This window comes from Scleropages formosus, chromosome 14 (assembly GCF_900964775.1).
Source record: "Scleropages formosus chromosome 14, fSclFor1.1, whole genome shotgun sequence".
NCBI lineage: Eukaryota > Metazoa > Chordata > Actinopteri > Osteoglossiformes > Osteoglossidae > Scleropages > Scleropages formosus.
Genome location: NC_041819.1, coordinates 4,787,664 through 4,810,171, shown reverse-complemented (window position 1 = coordinate 4,810,171; position 22,508 = coordinate 4,787,664). Strand labels below are relative to the sequence as shown.

General features: G+C 38.9%; 1 protein-coding gene across 1 annotated transcript in view; it reads right to left on the bottom strand.

Annotated features, from left to right (window-relative positions):
* LOC108918293 (protein diaphanous homolog 3-like) overlaps positions 1-22,508 on the bottom strand; it is a 204,922-nt gene that overhangs the window by 8,600 nt on the left and 173,814 nt on the right. The window lies entirely within an intron of this gene.

Genomic DNA, 22,508 nt, shown 5'->3' with positions numbered 1-22,508 from the left:
TTTCCTTCAACTATGCTGTAAGAAACAGAAACAGTAAGATTAAAACTCTTGTGTCAATTCTTAAAATTAATGGCACTCAAAAAGTTTAAAACTTTCAAATAGGATATCAGCAAAAAATAACAAAATTACTCATCAGATGTAGGAAACAAACAGGCAAAAGATTTTCCTCAGCTGCTGCCTAAATATAGTGAAACCAATTCAATCAATCTCTCTATTCTAGTGTAACTATGTAAAACAGGGAGACAAAGGCCGTTCAGCAGCAATATTCTGATTCTATTGTAGTGTCTGATTTTCACAATTCATAAACTATTATTAAAATTAACAATACTGTGTACAACACAATAAGTAAAGCAGACACAAAGACATGGCTGAAAAATTTTTGACAGAGGCCTCCATATAAAGCTTTCTTTTTCCTTACAGCTGACAACAGGAACTCAATTAGCATGTACCACTGTGGAGAACAGGCATGGGGCGTACTACTTATCCAGGTTTGATGGATGGATGGATGGATGGAAGTGTCATCCATTTGACTCATAAGAAACAATTGCATGGGTTCAAAGGCTTGGGAGGAATGGAAGTGGTTTGCCAGTTCCTTCCTCCGTACATGAGTGGAGGGAAGCAAACATGGGAAAACATGGGAAGGCTGCACACCCTGAGCTGGACTCGAACCCCTTGCCCAATGAGGAGGTCCGAGGCACCCACTGTACTTGCCGTACCACTGAGTCCCCGAAGCTTGATATGCTTTTGGAAGGGGCTAAATGGCGTGGAGTAAGGGGGGGGGGGGGGGGGAGGGTGGTGAATTTGATTGAAGTGATTGCCGAAAATGACACTACATGATTAAATCAAGAATAGTGGATCAGGGCTCTAATTCTGGATTAGAGCTCCAACAGACTACAATTTCAAGGACAGTTATTGTAAGATTGACTTTTATACTGAGCCACACACTTGGGAACCAAAAGAGCACTTCTACTAATGCCGCAGTACAGACATTCTATAAGATGATTAAAGGGTTATAATTACATTTTTAAATTATTATAATAAAAAAAAAAGCATTCTGTGTTGACTCACTGAAAGACTGCACCACCTGTAGTTGTAAGAAATCACGAATGAGCCAAAGCAAGACGAAGTATATACTGAAAATAAACTGGTCAAAATTTAGAGCCTGAAAATAAAGAAAATAAAACTTCAAAGACCCCAGGGCACCCGGATGAAGTGTGACACTTGTAATTACCTGGTCAACGCCTCGTCTTCAGGGAAAATAAACAAAGGAATGAATCTGCAAGCAAACAAACATTGCAGTGGATAGACACAAACTTTTTGTGTTTGTGTGAGGTCATATCAGCTTCAATCCTGTACTGCTTGTTTCCTGTGAGGAACTACAGTAGCTGTGGCAAGACCCATTTCTACTGCTTGCTTTGATAATATGGCATACTGTACAAAAGGAAGGTGAGAAGTGGGTTTTGCAGCCTTTCGCAGTGAAAACTCCACAATCTGTTCTTATTGTGGTAAGATAATGTTTGTTCAACAAGGATCAGCTTTATTATCAAGAGTTTATTACAGTCACCTCAGTCACTGTTTACAGTCAGCAGGGGGGGGGGAATGTATCAGCAAGAAAACTACTATTGTGCCTTCCAACATTTTAAACATGAAAATTAAAACATTTTCCTTCATCACAGAATTTATTGAGAGAATGTATTGTATTAAGTGGATACAAAATATAAATAGCACAAAAGCAATTGTACATTAGAGAAAAAAATTATTCCAGTAACTGTATATCATCTTTGGAACTTCTAAAACTACAAACAATAATGGAAAGCTGCCTAAAGACAAATTTTAAAGAGAACAAAAAATAATGTGCAACCCTACACAGCTTTTGGTCCAGGTCATAGTTTTATTCTGCCTGGACTACAGCAACTCTCTCCTGTCTGGCTTTCGGGCCTCTGCAATCAACCTTCTCCAGCTGATACAGAAAGCTGCTGCACGAGTCACGTTCGACCTGGCAAAGCGTTCCCATGTCCCTCTGTATTGGCTTCCAATAGCTGCTCAGATCAAATTTAAGTCTTTGGTTACTGCCAGCAAAACCATCAACGGATCTGCTCCCTGATATCTAGAAGACCTGATCACTCTCTACACCACAGCTGGACTGCTATGCTCCTCCACCTGTGACCATTCGGTGGTTTCATCTAAGAGTTCACAAGTCAAAGGGACAATGGGTTTTATTTTTGCCTCCGATGTGGTGGAATAACCTCCCCCATCACTCAGAACTGCTGAACCTCTCAACATTTGAGTCTCAAGACCTACATCTTTAGGACTCACTTAAACCCTGACCTCCCAAGTGCTTGACAAACATGTACACGTTTGTTATCTGTTTAATAATTTCTAATCTGTTTAATTGAAAAAGCCTATATGTAGCTATGCACGAAACATATACTGGTTCATTACTTAACTGAGTTTACTCTTCAGGGGTCACACACCACTCGTAAGATATAAGAATAGTAAGGACTAAAGACAAGTGTTTTGTCCAACAGCGTAACGCTTTGTTTTAAGAAGTGAATTAGAAATGGGATTTCTGTAATTTGATAAATACTAATCTGAGAAGTTGAGAACCTAGTTTATCTGCCTTCTCACACACAGCATGTTGCCTGCTTTCTTGTTATTGGAAGAGAAACACAATTTTCCCAAACTACAGGCACCCTGTGGTTTGATTTGACCAACAGATAATAAAGCTGATGAAGTACAGGTACTGCTGAAGGGGGGTGGGGGTGGTAATCAATGACACATGAAATTTCAGTTTACAGTTTCCTTCCCTATTTAATGATGATCTCTGCTTTTCCCGACTTAAAACAACTGCAAATGCATAAAATGTGAATCCAAAAATTGAATTTTTGTGTTTTAGGCAACTAAAAGCAAAGCGAGCAGGAAAAATATACTACAAAAAGAAAGGAAATGGAAAAAAGGCAGGCCACTTTACAATCATGATGCATAAAAACCTAATTTCAAAGTTTTTCAATTATGTGACAAATAAATTTGCAGATGAAAAAAAATCAACCAGAAAATCCCACAGTGATATGATGACATAATATTAACATACCAGCATTTAAAATGCTTGTATGCAGAGTTCAACAATATTTACACCCTTATAGACTAAAGTACCATAGAAAAAAAATAAAGGACCCATTTTCCCCCATAGTTAACTTTATAAAAATCCCTTTCTTGAATATTCCAGACAAAGGTATGCGGATACTTCATGCTTGGATATGCTTGTTGCATCCAACTGGAAGTCTATGAAGGATACTGGCAGTGTTTATCTTGGAGAGGAAATTTTACCAGGCACTGACAATCATTGCCATATTTGGGTAAACAGAAATTAGATCTGGGGTTTTGCAGGATTTCAGTTAAAACTGGTACTTTAGATAATCTACCTTCATGATCATGAGGACAACTGTGCTATGCTTTAAAGCAAATGACAAAAGTAGACTGTTATTTTGGACAGTCAACAGACAACCACCAGAAAAACTGAGATTTCTTTTCCCTGAGACACTGGAGTCTGGGCAGATGGGGGGGGGGGTTCATTTTTCCTTCCTGTTTGTATTTTGTCAAAAAGGCCAGTGGCCTTGCTTGGACCCCTTGCTGACTGCAATCTTCTCAGATAAATCACAAAACATTCAATTCTTATTTCTCTCAGTGGGCTAACATCTAAGCTTCTGATTTAAATAAAGAGGAGCAGCTCCACACAGTCCACAGCAGTGGATATAATTGACTATTTCAACAGGCAGCTGATAGTGATATTTACCTTTTCACTTTTTTAAACCTATTCTGCAAAACCAGATTAAATTTTTTGAATCATTATCAGTAATTCAGATAAATCTATGAAAATAGATCTGGACAAAAATGAACAATTTCTTATTGAATACAATTTAATTACAATGTAACATGATACTTTTCATAGATATCACAGGCAGGTTGCTGACAAGTTGAAGTTAAAGGGCAAAACTTATATAAAATAATTTCAATATTACTCTTATTCCGATGTAACAAATGTTTTCCACAAGTTTTCTATACCTGAAAAGGTTTGTAGATCATGATTTCTTCCAGCTAACATTGTATAGGCCTATACTGCAGCCGTTTAGGTACTGAGGGTATTCACAAAAACAAAAAAAAGCACTTTGATTATACTGATTTCATAAAAATGTGTCTCTTGTCTGTCACAACAGTAGAATTTTGAGCAGGAAAATGTTGTTTTATTTATAGTAATGCTGTGGGAAAGCATCTTATTGCTGGACCTTTTTTTGTCAGGGGCGTGACCAGCAGACGGAGAATGGATTGGGCACTGTACCTTTAGCACATGCAACACTGTTGTGGCGATGATAAATGAAGGTCACCTAACTCATGAACGGAAAACATATTTAAACCACAGAAAATGTTTGCAACGTTCAAAAATATGACCAAGTATTCCCACACAAGGACCACATATATTAGGCACAATACATTTTTAATCATGCGGGTGAGGCCGAATGCGTGCTTTAAATATGCGACCCTTCTCAATTATGGAGCCCCTATATATTTGCAAAACTCAATTAAAATAAAATGAAGGATATAAAAAACAAATAAGCTGGCAGTTCCCCTCCTGCCGGCGACACTGCCAGAGTAATTAGGTTTACTCTATGAGTTAGCGATCGCGGCAAAAGGGCAGCTGTGCCACGCAGGGGGGCGGGGACAGAAAGGAGGGGGGCCGGGCTGGCTTGGCTTGCCTCTTCTTGACAATGACCTTGTATGCATGATTAAAGAAGTCACTGGGGCATGACCACGCGTAGCTGATGTAGGGAAATATTTATTTATTAACCAGATTCTGTCGTTCAGCTGATCCGGAGGAAAATTACACTGCAGCCAAATTCGATATTTATGGTTCACTCCACACTGTGTGACTGGAGAATTTCGACTTCTTGCTTTCTTACTTCCCATTTGCAAGAGAAGCCTTTTTGAGATACATCAAATCGGCACTAAATGTCTATTTTACAGTAAGCAACAAGGTGCCTTAAGAAAGAGGAAGCAAAAAATTCTTCATCAGCTTCCCAAGAACCGTAAAATTTTCAAAGGCTTAAAAGTTTATATTATGTAGTTTTGGTGATCGGTGAAAACACCATACTTAATGGAAATCCATTTAATTAAGCAAGGTCAGACCACTGTAAAAAGGGATGCTTTTCAAAAGACATGCTCTTGCAGACTTCACAAGAACAGCGAGAGAAAAACTTCAGACAAAAAAATCCAATAATACCTGTCACTGTACGCGTGAACTGACGGAACACAATATTTTGTTGGATAAAAGGTTCCGTAAAGATTATGGATAAGATGTCGCACAAAATTTAAACTGGACAGCATAATTAACTGATAAAATGTTCCTTTGAAGACAACAGATCAGTATGTTGAAAGTGAATACTTGATTTTGATACAGGAGGATACAGACGACTGACAGCTTGAAAGGAAAATTAATACCCGAGAAACTAGATTTAAATCTTACGGACAAAAACCATGCCAGCAAAGTTTGCTAAAAATCAAGAAACAAATCAACCAGGTATATAACATTAAGTCCACTGTCAGAAGTACAAAAACAAACAAACAAATAAAAACAAGCGTGTGAGATATTCCTTGCGCGTCTTACTCTGCAAAAAAAAAAAAAAAAAAAAAAAAGTCTCAGATAAGCCACTTGCTTACAGCCCAAGCTGCAGCACCGTTTTGTCTGAGGGCAACTTGCTTAGCATCTCACGGGGGACAGCGGGCCGTCTTTCCTCTGAACCATAAGGGAACCAGACCTGTCCTCTTGCCACAAACAATCTCATCGCAGAAGGCAGTCTAAAATACAGGCGTGCGAAAGGAGCCGTGCAGCACCCACTCTCTACTTTCATGTCAAACACACACTGCCCTGTCCTATCACTAAGTGCAGCATGTCCACGAGTACATTAAAAACAAGTTGTCACCTTATCGTTATTTACATATGCACCCTAAAATGAATACTAAAGAATGATTTGACAGCATGCAATTAAAGAAAACATGTTCTTACAGGAAATGGCTAATTGTTAACAGAATTAAAAGTACAAGTAGCTCTATAAATTGTACTCATAGGCTTTAATAACATAAATCATGACAAACACTTGTAATCAAATCCTGATAATGGGTGGCAAAGCGGTGCAGCGTTGGCATCTCATGACTCCTGGGCAGTAGGTTCAGACATGGGTTCAAGTCGAGCTCACTGTGTGGAGTTTGCATGTCCTTGCCGTATAATGCAAAGATATGCATTTCTGGTGAAATGGTGAAACCACCCTGCTCTTAACATGTGTATATGCATGCGTGCGTGTCATTGCCCTGTGATGGACAGGTGCCCCATCCAGCATCTACCCTGCCTGGCATCCTACGCTTCCGGAATAGGCAGTGGACCACCGAGACCCTGCTTTGGACAAGCTGTTATTAATAAAGGATGGCTGGATGAAATCCTGCTATAACAGAATAATCGAGCAACATTGTTTTCCTTATGACCATCCTCCAAGTGTTGTTGGCATTTTGGAATTCTAACAATGCATATGGTAGTTTCCCCATGTACCTGCTGTTAACATTATGACCCCTTTACTTATGTGTGGTTTCTGTACTGTAGTAAAGCGCAAAAACAAAGGTTGGGGAATCTAAGATTGTCTTAATGGCTTCTCGTGATAGGAACAATCACTTATTTTATTTAGCTTTGGGGTAAAGACTGTACATGTAAGAGGAGGTAGAATGCCGTAAAGGCAGAAAAGAGCATGCTGTCAAAGCACCACGGATGCACGGAACTCCCGTACGCTCTAAAGCAGCGTGCGGGACCTCTCGGTAACGAGGAAGAAAGTGGGTTCTTAAAGCAATGATAGTGTGTGCGAGCCGTGCGTCTGAAGAGAGTGCAGCGAGGCGCGAAATGTGTGCACGGAGATAAAAGCCTCAGGTGAAAGCGCTGACAGAAACAAAGAGCTATCACTGTGATAACAGGACAGACCACAAAAGAAGAGGAAAAAACTAAACAAAACACAAAGCTATCAATGACGGAAGGAACTGGAAGTTAATGAAGGCAGTTGAGCGCAGAGTCTCCACTGAGTTTGAGTGTCACCGCACAGAACCCACACATTAGTACAAAATCCATTTACATGAAAATTACTAACTCGCTGTTATGTAAAACTGAACGTTGACAATATTAGCGAATACAGAAAGCCAGAGGAAAACAAGCTTTGAGCTCAGTGCTAATTTGTGACAATAGGCGAATTCAGACATCTTTTTCATTGCGCCGATGCAGTCAAAGGCATAAAATATCACTTTTGCACTTGCTGAATGGCACTTTGACACACTAAGTGTTGGAATAATGGCTGCTTGTTAAAGCCATGGTAAAGCCAGAGCAGATGAATGAGCACTGTGAACATCCTGTACTAAAACTGACTGTAGGAACCAAAGTGTAAAAGAAGCAGCACCGTTGGAACAAACACCCAAATCATAATACAGAGGCTCACTTGTGGAATTCTTCTCAAACTATGAACTGCTTTGACCCTTAAAATACCTTTTTTTTTTTGTAAATTTAAATGTTAATTACATAAATTCAGTCTGTATGGAGATGTATAACACAGTTCATGAAAAGGAAATCAAGGGAACTACATTGTAAACCATTTTACAGAACCCTAAATACACCACAATTACTTCCCTACTACTATACATGAGACATTGCTGAGTTCTGAAAAGCATGTAGCTGCAGAACAGCGGTCAGAATCCGACTATGGAATGCTTCATTTTGCTGTATCAGTATGCTGTGGAAAATGTTATAATAAAAAAAAAAAAATGCTTGACTGTGCATGATCTGCTCTTCAATTTTACTTTATCGAGTTTACAAAGTTAATTAGAACGAAAAAAAATCTCTTGCTGTAAATCTTGCACCCACCTCCACCTTGGAAATGAGAACCTTGCAGAAAACGATAAAGGATGAGTGGAAGCTTCATTCTTCTCATGCTGACACTACCTAAACCTAAATCAACGGCTGCTCAAATTCCTGTGCGCCGTAAGGCTCCGCTTCAGTGTCCAATTCTATACCCTCTGTCCAAGAAGATACAAAAAGCTGTGGGAGCACCTTGAGGGAATCTTAATGACAGACTCAGGTTTCTCTTGTAATACTGTAACATTTACCAAAAGTTTCCAGATGACACATATCTTGTACAATACCAGTAAGAGGCTCAAAACTGGAAAAAATGTGAAGGGAAAAAGGAAAAAAAAAAAAAAACAGTTTAAAAAAGGTAAACAGATGCAAACTACTGGGAGCTGTGGTGATAGAAGGTGAGGGGGGGTCATGGATAAAGCTCCAATATTCATTTCCCACATGACTGCACAATTCACATTTGCACCTGTTAGTTTATTGACTGTTCTTTGGCCCTGCAGTCTCGTAAAAAGACAACAGGCGACTCATAATCAATGTTTCACATTGTTATAAATACACTTTATAAAAGAAATGTTTGATGATGTCTGACTAAATAAAGCTGCTTGATCTTGAAGAACACAGACATCTATAATGCCCTTTAGTAACTGTTTGTCATATGAAGAACATGCACTTATCTGTAAACCCATAAGAGAAACACAAACCCTTTTTGTCTTGTATGTTCCTAATGAACAACCTGTAATGGTGAATAAGTCATGAGAACTTTACTCACAGTATATAACCAATAAAGCTGCACAGTTTACATTCTCTGTGAGTGCTGAATTCACCAATCAATCGTGCAAATTTTGATTTCTCGAATGGAAGGTGAACGCTTGGATCTTACTTTACATAAAAACTAGGCTGTCACTCTTTTTTATGAGGAATATTAGAAATGGTCTCTCCCCCCATAAATAACTGCATATGCTTACTGTGTTACACAACATTTTTTAAATGACAGTTGTTTCAATCTCATTAAATTCAAAAGGCAGCCTTTTACACTATAGTCTTACTTTATAGACTGTTATTGTTGTCATGCTATCTTTTCAGGTTATTCAATGTTTTGCTATTACATGTCTACTAATCTAACAAAAGATTTAAACAAGTTTTAAAATGCTTAATTTAATCCCTATAACATTAGACATTTAAACAGTAATGAATAAACGTCTATGTAAACAGTGAAACACAGAAATAATTGACTATAAAGGTTCAATGTCTACCCTGTCATATCCATACACGTGCATTCAGAGGACTGACAAAATACTGCCATCTACTCAGATGAATAATACTACTCTGAACCAAATACCACTAAGTATCAATTGTTAACAAAAGGCCTGAAAGTCAGCCCTTGTGTGGACATGTGTTTCTAAAGCACCATGTTATAGTTAGAGTACAAGAGAGGCAACACTGCAGGTGCATTGTAACAGAAACTATAAAACAATATACTGTGGGTAAAAGAATAGATTTTAAAATTGCCAAACAAAGAATAAGGAAAAATGCACTGGATGTTGGATGAGCAATCTGACCGAATACTAGGGCTCTTAGCTTTTAGAGCAAAGGCCCATAGAAATTACCCTAGAATTAAAACAATCTTTATAGCACCAATAAACTGACATGAGGTGAATAATGGCCAAGAAATATGATGCAACCAGGTGCACCCTATGATGCAAACACCATTTCCGCACTGCCAAAGACCCATACAAATTGGTAAAGAGGTTTAAGGCTGATTTCCAGAACACTAAAAAGAAATCAGACGTGTTCCATTGTCTCCCCAGTCGCTAGATCTAAAGATCTTTGACCTTGAACAGGAAGTTCTGTAGGGCAGCATACGTAAGTTTTCCAGCGGCTTCATCCGTCAAACTCGAGGCTTTTCCGCTTGAGGAATAGTTGAATATCTCACCGCACACTGTTCAGAAAAGTTTTACAAGATGGACTGAAGCTGTTCTTACAACAACGGTAGCCTTATAACTTCTTTATTCGTCTCGTTAAATTGTTTTATTTCTACAATCCGCTGTGTTTTACGAAACCTTTTCAACTCAACACAATAGTTGGGTGCTTGTGATAACAGACCACTCAGTCTATTCTGTCTAAGGAAAACACAGAGCTAATGAAAACAAAGGTCAGTCTTGGAATCAAATCCAGTATGACGGTGATAAAAATGAAAAACAAGCTATTTACATAATTGTTACTGAAAGACAGGCAATAAACACAATCAGCAATAAACAAGATTGTGTCTTTACAAGTCAAATGGGCGAAAGTGCTTCCAGTGCTACTTATTACGTATGGGTAGTATGTGTTTTAATTCTCATCTTTCTCGTCTAAAGGTTACTCTTTTTCTTTCCAGGCTCTTGTGAGGAATTACAAAATGGCCCTTTGCTAGTGCACAAACAGCCGCAAAATGAAATACACTCAGATGAGTATTACGAAAAGGTAGGCGAAAAACTCATCTACAGAAGTACCATCCCAGGCAAGCGGAATAAAATCTGACAGTCTCTTAAATTGCTGCAGCATGGAGGGAAATAGAACAATTGGAAAAATCATTAGCAATTAATCTCCCTTAATAAGCACATTATTATTCTCTGTCTGTGGGGTGAGGATGAGGGTGGAATAATCCCTGCTTTATGCTCCCATCTCCTACTGCTTGGGGTAAGCCACCAAAATTGTAACAGATTAGCTGTCTCGCAGCCAACCCACCACGGAAAGCCACGTTGAGCCACGCTGCACACTTTCACCAGCATGAAACACCATTCATCATGATCGGAGAGGGGTCCAAAGTTTTGCAACCGGTTTATTGGAAGCTGAGCTGTTTCAGGTATCAAATAACAGCGCTCCCTGTGATCACACATAAGATCCATTAATCTTACAACCTTGAAGAAGGAAAAAAAATGAAGGCAAAACAAATAGAGAGTCCCCATGTGACACAGCGCTACTGATTCCAATTCGCTGATACAAGAATTTCAGAGGCTTCCATTGTAACAGAGTATACAGCTCTGAGCAGACAAACACTTTATCAGGATACCTAATGCTATTTTCACTACCACATCATACAAAATTAATCAAAATGAAAAGAAACTTGAAATGAGCACAAAATTATGAAATCGTCCACTTCGCATTTTGAGGATTTAGGCTGAGGCCTTTCTTCTCTGACAATGACAGCTTGCCAGCAGGGGGCAAATTTTACTGTCCGTTCCCTCAGTTGCTCTATTAACCCCAACCCTCACGGCGAGGAGGCATGTGTAGGACTAGGGTCTAACATCAGTCCTGGCTTTGCAGCCTCTGGCAGGCGAGGAAAGGAACAGGCTACCCCGGCTGAATGGTAAATGAACAAACAATATTCATTATCTACCCAGCTGGGGCATCCACTTGAATATAAACCTTTGAAACACTTCAAATGACAGCATGGCACCGTTTTGATTTACCACACATTGATTGAGAAACAAACACTCTATAAGGAGCAGAGAACAAACAACTGAAATGCACAAAGGGATATTTTCTACCCTTTTCTGTCCATGTTGTTACTGAAATAGCTTCTAATGAGTATGACTACTGATTACAGTCTAGACAACACAAGTAATTTGATCCACATATGAGCATAAACTAGACTCACAACAAGCAAGCCCTTACCCTCAGCCTCTGTGGCTGTTATGTCCTTAACTGCACAGGTCTGAAACAAGGATTTCAATAAGCAATCAGCAGAAACAAGCCCATCATATGAGACTGAAAGAGCTACAAGTGAAATGCACAAGAAAACAGCATTTTGCGCCTCTTAGATAAACGCGAATATATGTTCATTGTGGCAAGGCAATTAATCCATCTTTGATTACATTATGATGAGAGTTTGCAGGAATTCCTCATCTAGGTCACTTGATTTGCTTGGAATCACTGCGTGAATTAGAAGAGCTTTCATGGAAGCCAAAACAAAAATAGCTAATTATCTTACCAATTGTTCACCAGGAATACTAGCTGTATTTTCAGCTACATTCTATACTTCCCCAGAATTGACTCGTTTCACCTAACTAGTAATTTTTTGATGAGGGCTCACATACCGTATGTAAAAAATCTGCACAATTATAAAAATCACCATTCACAGGGAGGAGTAAATACTTTTAATAAAAATACAGTAAGTAGGCATTTAACCTTCATTGCCATGTTGAAGCAGGCAATGATCAGCAATGCTGCAAGTCACATTTACATTTATTTATTTATTTAGCAGATGCTCTTCCCCAAAGCAAACAAAAGTACATTTTCCCAAATGACGAAGACATATAGATGCAAACACATGATTCGCGGAGTGCAGTCAATTAATTAAATAGGACCATTTTTGCCTGGATACATTAAATGAATAGCCGTGTATGAAAGTGATAGGAAGCAGACTTGGACAATACCCTAACCCTTCAGAAATGAATGAATGAACGAACAAATGAATACAGACATTCATCACCTTGTCTCATCAGCTAGGCTGACTGGCTAGCAGAGGACACAGACCATCTATGTCTCCTGATCTGAAGAACTGAAAACCTACAGGGTCCTCAACACAGCGCTGTTTCACATGATGGCTCAGTAGAACAGTGGTTCTCACATTGACCTTCTGCAGGGTTTACAGGCCAAAGAAGCCTTGTGTGAAATGATGGTTTGATTCTTCAGGTATCATCTAAACACAAAGTGATTCCCTCTACAGTACACTGGTGCAGATAAAATCATTATGCATTCTGATAGCAATATTCATTTCACAGCATGAACTACAATTATATTAAAAATGCAACAAAAATGTGACACTCCATAATTTACCGTAATCATACACATCAGCTATACTGCTGAGGTCCCCCGACCCAAGTGTACTCTCACCCCCTTGTTAAATCACATACAGTAAACAGGCCATTGCCTTTAAGGTTTCATGTCACTTCCTGTTTATGTCACTTACACGCACCAGTGACCAGTCTCTGTAACCACTGGAGCCAGAGTCCACCGGAGCCATCAAATCCATTATAGCAGGCTGCCAACGTCTTGCACAGACGAGACGTGATTGATAACAAAACTTGCCTACCTTCGGCTTTCATCTGACAGCGACGAAACAGCGCCAGGCTCTGCTTTTACTGACATTTGTCATAAATCAATTGCAATTTCATCAGTCAGCGAGGCACTGTCAGCCTCGCTCACTCCATCTGTTTTCACTTCATACTCAAAAGTTTTTCCAGTGTACGCTAAAAAGTTGTGCACGGTGCCTGTGACGCGTAGGCTGCCCATTCCCTGCTGAAGACGACACATTCCCCACTGCTAAAATGCTGTCTAGGGATAGCTGCTTAGTTAGTCTAAAGGTGGTTTTTGCAATTGCAACACAATAATTCTTCTGTTGTGCAAACATGGCTGGTTTTCAGGGAGAAAAAAAAAAAACAAAAAAAAAAAAAAAAACATTGGGGAGGGTGGCAGTGAAAAAGGCAAACAACCCTAACAAAAGTTAAGCTTTGAATTTTTTTTTTACATCTTAGGAATCACACCCATTAAAATCTGCGCAACTCCTCAAACTGGATAACTGATCCAGCAGTTTAACATCTATATTTCTGTCAAGAAAACAGACACAGATGTTAAACACCATAAAATAAGGTCAAGAACATGAATTCTCCTGAATTTTGTTCAAATTTTCTATACGTAGTAGAAAACAAAAGTACATAACAGTAACAGTAAGCTGATGTGGATAGCAAACAAATCTCCTAAAATACTCATACAAGTGGTGAATTTGGGGAAAAAAAAGATTTGATTTTTTAAATTGTTTATTAATCTACGATTACACGTGTCTAAATGTCACCATTGAGTTATTTAAGAAGATGTCAGTTGCTTTTTTGCCCTCCTCACAATTCGGTTCAGTTTCTTTGTGGTTGGAGAATTAGGACAAGATTAGTAATAAGAGATGTTTAAAAGACAGAGGAAAAGCTGGCGAGCCCATACGGGCTGTCAATGTGTTCTATTTCATTTGCACATGAAACGAGGCACGTTCAACTTCACCGTTTCATTTTTCCGTTCCTGCTCTGCCAGGAAAAGATCAGAGACAGGACTCTCTCCATGATCTATTTTGGGTGCATATCCTTTCCCTTTTTTAAACACAAAAGTCAAGCAATTAGCCTTTAAAGGGCTTCTGATGAAGAATTCTGTTTTTTTGTCCTTGTTCTTCCTCACTGGTTTTTATATGCCATTAGATCCAGACCGAGACTGTAAGAACCGCCAGGACAAGGTTAACAGTCGGCGCACGTCATAAGTGTGCAAGACGCCTGTCTCAGCTTGCTCCAGTTAGCCTGTCCTTTCTCAGTTGGATGACAGCCAGTTGCAATTTTTCAATAACCCATACAAACCTATATGTTCAGTTTCATTGACTGCTCACCGTACATGACACAGCGCCAATGTTTCCAGATGTAAAGTGCACTGACAGATTGGAAAATGAACCCGGAGACCTTGTTCGGACTTTGCTCGGGTAGCAAAAATTAAATTTCAGTTTGATTGCAGTCATAAAAGGGGCACCGGTTCATATTCAAAGGTCTTGCTGAGAAACTACGGCATTTGGCTTCAAACAATGAAACTATGATTCGGGTACTTCACTCGGGAATGCCAGGCATGTTGTCCCAAACTTCATGAGAGCCACAGGTGTGTTCAAATTCAGTGCAATAAATTGTTAAATTTAAAACTCTTCCACTTGAGGAGTTTGCCCACTGGCTTTAACATGTGACATTTTATAAAAATAAAAAAAAATAAAAAAAATACAGCCATACATAAAGCTTCCCTTTCTCAACATCATCAGGGAAACAGCTCTGTTCATACAATTTCTCTATACACATTTTAATTATTACACTTATGCAACGCTGCCAGATTGACACCAGCCTTTTTTGTTAGAAGGATGGTTGCTCTGTTTCTTTTTCTTCGTGAACACAAAACAGCTTTCATGTACTACATGCCAGGTAAAAGGGCAATGGACTCATTGCTCTTCATTTAAATAATTAACTACTTTCATCTCTTACACAAAGGAAGTTTGACATGAAGGAATAGCTCACTGTCCAACTCAGAAGACATACAAGCATGGGGCAGATCTTGTAATAAAACACTTCATAAATGAAAATACACAATCAAACTGTCACAAACATTTTAAATGCTCATGACACATCTGCCTAAGCCAGTAGTGCTTATAAATGCATTAGATTTCAGTAGCTTTTGATTTAATAACCAAAAGTGTTAAAAGACATAATATGTAACATTAAAATACATTTGTTTACCTTGGTTTGTAATTATTTTGATTACTGTTTAAAGATGCGCTACTGTTGGCAAGAGTCCTTTTAAAAGGAGAAAAGGAAAGACCAAGTGACGCTTCATAACACATCCCGGGACAATATTTAGTCCATTTGCACAATAAGATGAAATAAACAGAAGATGATAATTTATTGTGTACGAACAGGAAACAGCTAATACCAATACAAACATTGTTTCAGCAAATTTCACCTGATTCCTTCGGGTATTGCCTATTAATTTCACTATGTATGCCCCCCCCCCCATGTCTTATTTATACATCTTCACACACATCCACAGCCTAGCAACTGTAGTGCTTTGTGCTTTACCTGACCTGTGCCCACACATATGCTTAACGTAGGAACAAGGTTTTACAAACAACTGGCATCAAAACTTGACAATGGAAGCATCCAGTGTGAGATTTCTTTCCCGTAAATCACTGACTGTGGTGCACAGCTCCTGCACTGGGAAACCGAACCCTGTCTTTGGTTTCAGCAGAGTGCCTCTCTGGAGAGAGATCCAGACAGAAATATGAAACAACTATACCCTAACAACTACAGCACACTATTAGATTCACAACTGCTAAACAAATGGCTTGGCAAAGAATACTGGACACCGATAGAGACAGACAACTAAAACGAAGTCAAACAAAGTACTCACAGTGAAGATGTGACTCTGTAAGAACTGGTCAGCTTTAATATCGTTAAACAGCTTACTGCCTTCACTTTATATAAAATGAGAGCACTAATATCAATATCTCGGTTAAAACAAATATCCAGTAAGAGACATTCTCCTTAAAATGTATACAACTAATGATTTTAATTTCTAAGTTTAATCGCAGCTTGTAACAAGCCTCTTAGCCCAGGAACATGTAAACATGAAACCCTGAGGGCTTGCTGTCGCCCTTCTCTGATACTTGCACAAATCTGATTAAAACCTGTCACGGCGCGGTCTGACACTAAGTGCAGCTGGCCCCACTTTCACTTGTTTTCCGCACAGGTGCCGCCGAGTCGCAGCCCTCTGGAGCGACGGGTCCGAAGGCAGCGCTGGCCAAGCCTTGCTTGTACACTGTGAGAACACCACCGGCTGCTGGGACCGCAACGGAGAGCAGAGCGGCGCAGTCAGTGGGCAAACGGGCCGTGATCAGCTCCCCGCATTGGGGTGGGGGCCAATGGGGATGGCCATGCTTGTCATTTACACTCCTCTGCACATCTACCCTTTTAAACCTGCCATTACCTTTAACATCAGAAACAGTTGCCATGGAAACAAAGCAATACAGGAAACGGTTGCTTTTTGAACCGCTCAGACAAATTGATCGCAGATCAATCAAACTATTAATATCCCAGAAAACACACTGCAATCATTGCCTTTTGTTAGCAACATACTAAACGATATGCAATGTGCCCTAAATAATAATAATCATTGCATGTGTATGCAAATATCAGAGAATACCAATTTCGTTTAAACATGTATTCTGCGCAGTGTTTCCCGAGCTTGTGGATCCCATGTCAGCTTTATTTACCGTATTCATCCGAATCTCTTTCCATGACCTGCCTACAAATAATGGCGGTGTTGATTTGGCGTGAAAATGGATCTGATGTCTGTGACAAAATTCTTTACACAGGTGTAGAGGTCCCTTTGAACAACTCGCACTGAAAAGGAACAGGGAAAAATTAGCTTTCTCTCCGAAAGACACAGCAGTTTGAAAGATAGCATTAGTCGGCAGCATGTGTGGGAGGGCCATGGCTGCGTGCAAAGCAGAGATAAGGCAAGTGGAAAATTCAATTAAAACAAAAGCAAAAGTTATTAATTTCATAAAAAGTATTTTCCAAAAACACAAACTTCTTTTGCTCCCTGAAGTACACAAATAGTAGGCACCTCTTTGACAATTATCCCCATTTGCGGCTTTCCTTCAGCAATTTCGCTGCATCCAGGAAAGCGTTTCACCGCAGAATCTGTGCCCCATTCCAAAGTTACTCTGCTATGATGCAAATGATTCGGTGCCAGCTTCACGAAATGAGTATGCAATTCACTGATCATGCTTCTCATTCCGCCATCCGTTCTGCAGATAGAAATCTCCCTCTACAGAGGCACACGGCTATTAAACAGAAAATGGCAGGGAATCTATAGAAGGCCGAGCAATCGGAGATTAGCTGCTCACCTGGAGCTTGGCTCCAGTCTGTGAAAAGACTGATTACGCTCCCCTTTCCCAGCTCCTATTTCACGACCTGAAGCTTCCATTACGGACTCAGGGCCACTTCACCATAATCCATATAAAAGACTAGATAGCAGCTCACTTTTATCTGCTTAGACATTGTATATAATAGCATAACTATGCCATGTTCCTCCCCCCTGTGTGTGTGTCGGGGGGGGGGTGGAATTAGTCATTCTCTTGAGCCACAGTACCTCTAGGTTCAACTCTCCTTCAGATTATTTTCAATATACAGATTCAATACTGTAAATCTGGGTAATTGCCAGGCATACACAGAGTATTTACAGTGTTCCAGCTGACATTCCTTGAGTGAATGATAAAAACTTGAGGAATCATAACCCTCAGTCCAGCATACTAAAAGCAAGTGGGAGAGGCACATGCAAGTCTATGCTGTACTAAAACACACCTTGTTTTTCTGCAGTGTCTTGGTAACAAATTACAAGTTCTGTAAAGCCAAAGCTGAAAGAAGCTTTATCAAAATCTCACCCCTGTTGGCAATCTCTCATTTTAAAGATGGCCTAGATCCCCTTTTATATCCAGGTTTTCACATGGCTGTATAGACCAGTCTTTGAAGGAGAGCTATGACAGTGAAAAACTGCATGGTTTTCACCCAATTGCACTCCTTCGGGTAAAGCGAGCAGCAAAAAAGCAATATGACAAAACCATTCTTGGAAATTACAGACATATATCAGTGCCAGATATGCATCACAAGAATTGGAGCTTCATGGTCTACTAAACTCATAGTCTAAACATAATTAAGAAAATTCATTCAAAATGAAAAACAATGATAAAAATCCTGAAAAATTCAAAAGGTGTCTTGCAGAAATGCCAATTACAAGAAAGAAAAGAGGCTACTTTTGCTACTAAGACGATAATGGAATTTTAAGGGACATTATGTACAGTACTCTAGGATTCTGCAAACGGCTATAATCACCAGTGCTAAAGGAGTTTTTCGAGAGCGGCTGCTGACATTTTAATTTCAACCATTTTGCCAAGCGCTCTGCAGCCTTAATGACATTCTGCTCTCTGCCGTATGTGTGGTGCTCACAGTCTTCATGCATCAACTGGACATTCTGCCTCATGGGAACATGTTCTTCAGTGTAAATTGTGAGACTCTGGAATGTGTTCTTAATACGTCAAACAGCTATAATTTAAATGTTAGCACAAGAAAAGCTATGACCCCTCAGGGAGTGACTTGACCTATGGCATCATATGCTGACCTGAAATGAAAATTAAAATAAAATACTGTTGGGTAACACTGGGTCAGAATGAGATGTGAAGTCAGAGAAATAAAGAGTAATGTAGCTATGTGTCACTCAAAAAATATCTCCCAAGGCTGCAGGTTATCATATTCCATACATTTTACATGCAAAGATTCACATGCTTTATATATTGCTTTCATTCATAATATTTTTTATAGACCAAATAACACATCTGTGCATACTACAATCTAATACAAGGCATACAGACCAAATCATATGAAGTTATTGACCTTAAACTTGAGTAATGGTGAGGAAAAGTACAACACACTGCCTTTTTTTTTTTTTAAATTAGTTATAAATTCCTGTTCTACTTTAGTCGTATAGGTTTAGAAACGCTCAAGTTTTTGCACTTCACTTTTCACAAAATGTTTCTTAAAACCAATTACTAATGAACAAAAGATGCTTTGTTATGCGAAGTGCAAATTAAAATTTTAAAAAACTATTACTGTGTATTTGTATGCATTTAGTTTTGCTCTAGAGATAATGTTAGAAAAATTAACGGTGCCACACAGTTGGCCTGGGGACATAAGGAAAATTTCTGCGGTTTTCATGAACCTGTAGGTTGATGAAGAAATGTTCATTAGTCTTAGTCTCCACAACAGTTGGAAACGGTGATTTAAGTAAGGCAAAGCATTATTAATATTCAGTACATCTCCTGGCCTTGACTTAATTAGATCACCTTTGTAATAATCCCCTGTTCTACTTATGCGTTTTCAGACAGGACTTCCATTTGGTAGCAACAGGTCAAAGACTGCATGTCTGTCAGACATCACTTTGTCTTGTGGAACATATATACTCCATTCCCCCATTAGCAGTGGCCTGCATTTCCATATTGCTTCAGTTTAATCCTTCATATAATTCCTTGTGCAGTGCTTTAAAAATGAACATAAGCTTGATGTAGTCGGTCATTCTACACAGACCGTATGTGATTATATAGAAACTGCATTACAAAGAAATACAAGTAAATCAAAAGTTTTGACAGCTGAACTCTGAGAACAATGATATGTTAGATGAATTAAAACTTTGTGGAGAAAAAGGCTGTTTTTTTTTTTTTTTCCCTCCTTGTCTCACAATGCTGATTGCACATGTTCTCAAGGAGTGTCATTACCAACTGTTAATTATACTGTACAGTATACGGCACTGTGCAAACACACTGACCCATCCTGTTGCCCTTTGGAATGATGGCACGCAATAGCTCTCAAGTAGCATCTAATTCTACATGAAATTTTAAGAAAAATAAAGGGTAACAACAACTATAGACTATCTAGTTATAGAAATCTGTCATTTCAAAGCCCTACTACATCTGCCAGGAAATACTTTCCGAAAGAGTCGAGTTCCAGCAGCAAAACAGGAATGCATGCAATTCGCAGCTTCTGGACTGCAGAGAAGAAAAAAGCATGAGGACAGCACATTGCCTGTTAAGGAAACCTATGGTCCCTTGTGTGTTTAACTCTGTCTGCTCCTCTGCCACAACTCTGCTGCCTCCACAAATGAGTGTGTCCCCGAGGACTGGACGCTTATAATGAGAGCCCAGGGATATAAGCTCCCTGCCCTTAGGTTGAGAGGTGACTGAGACAGAAAGTCCCCTGAGGAAAGTGGAGTTGTTTCAAGCACTCAGAAAGCTCTGTACTGGCTTAGCTGCATCACCATTCCAGAGAAACTATTAAAATATCAATTGCAGTCAAACCCGTGATGCAGGAAAATTTCATTCCGCTATCCTGTAAGCTTTAAAAATCTAAAAGGTTTCCACTAGTCCATAACAGAAGGTTTTCTTTAACATCTGAGGATCCTACCATATGTTTAAATGGCCTTTTTCCCAGATCTCATTTTTGAAATTACTAATGTATGAAAACACACACACACACACACACACACACAGCTGCCATATAGTTGGAAGAGCTGCATGGTTCAACATTACAGGGAGGGGAAGAACAACACTTGAGGAAAATGGCTAATTTTTTACTTCATCAGTGGAGTGATTTGTGCTCAACTTTCTACAACCGTGCAGCAACTTTTTTATTTATTTATTTATTTTTTTAAAGATGCAGCAAAAATGTATGTATGTATACTATTTTTATAAAGAGAACCATACAGGGGATTCATGGGGTCTATGCCATCATTAGGTCAACTGTTTTCTGTTTTGAATGAAATTATCCATTTTCCATTCACATCAACACATGCTCAAATCTGGTCTTGTTTCAACCATGCTTTCTGCATTTTATCCTTTGTCAAGCCTTCTCCAAACAATGGACCGTAGATAAGTTACTTTAAACCGCTGGCTTTGGCCTATATGGGTAAGGGAGCTCAAAAGAGGATTGTAAAACTGGAAGATAGTGAAATCTAGCCTGACTTAAGGCCTGAAGGATGATGTGTTCAATTTTAGTTTACAGTGAAGTCAGTTATTCATAGAACTGTAATTAATAGAGTCAAATTTAATTTAGCTCCCAAACAGAATAAACAAACAGAGAGGAGAAAGGAAAAAAAAAAAAAACACACATTCACAATCATCAAGTATATACAAGCTAAGACTATAAGCATGCTGGCCAAACAAATTTATAAAGGTAAGTTAAGATAGCTTATCTTGCCTTCATATATTAAACAGCACTACTTACAAAATGAAATACGATAAAAGCTTTTCCCAAACCATTAATACTGACCACTCATTTTCACTACTAATTACAGTCTAATCTCCTAATTTAGATATATCTGTAAATTCTTTTACTTTTTCACTGGAGGAAAAAGGACCCTTGAGGTCAATTAGTCATGGATGAACGGAATGTAGAGCAGAATGTGGTAAAATGGGGTATCACTGACAAACTCAAGACACAACTTTATATATATATATATATTGTGATAATAGTATATCATTCTCTTCATTTGACCAAATTTCACAGACTACATAAATCACCCTGCATTCAATATACTAACTAGCAATTACATTTGTTATTTTTTGAAAGGTGCAGTACTTTGGATACAAAGGGGAAAAACTGTAAAACAGTGAGATAATTGGCCATATTTGTGTGGCTGGCTTGGAAATGAAGTGAGCCTAAACTTAAATTGTAAAACTTGCAGTTTGATTAGTCACCGTGCTTCTGGCAAAGCCAGTAAATAAAGAATGGGTTGCTGGCCTGTAGTCATCCTTTAAAAAGTAAGACACCCCCACCTCCCATAACCCTACAAGAGATCCTTGAATGCAGTATGCCCATCATTTATTTTTGCTATTGGACAGCTGAGTCCAGATTACAATGACTTCCTTGCCTTTGTTTCTTATGACGGAGCATACATATTCTCCAACTGTATTTCAGTCAAGGCACCCTAGCACAGGACAGATATTCTGTGTCTTTCGTGATGTAGGTTAATGTAGATGTAAATGTATGTAAATGTATAAAAAAAAAGACACTTTCACATAGCCATATGGATTATGCAGTAAAGGCAATAACTGAAATATGATTACAGGGTAATTTTTCAACACTTCATTATGATTATAGAATTCCTTGGATGAGAAATACCTTAAACTTTCTCCAGATGAGAAAAGTAGCATTGCTTACCTGCTGCTAAACAGCAATAGCTTTCTTAAATCAAAATAAAGGGCGGTTATTTAATTCAGCAGCACTATGAATGTATTGTATGTCCTTGCAAGAATATATGTAGCTACTGAACATATTGCTTTGCACTTTCAAAGTGCATTGTATTAAATCACACTTAACAAGATCAATTACAGTCAGTACTGCTCCTGAAATGAAAAGAATCATTCCATTAGGAGGAGGCTGTCAGTAGCCACGGTACATTGATGTTAATCATC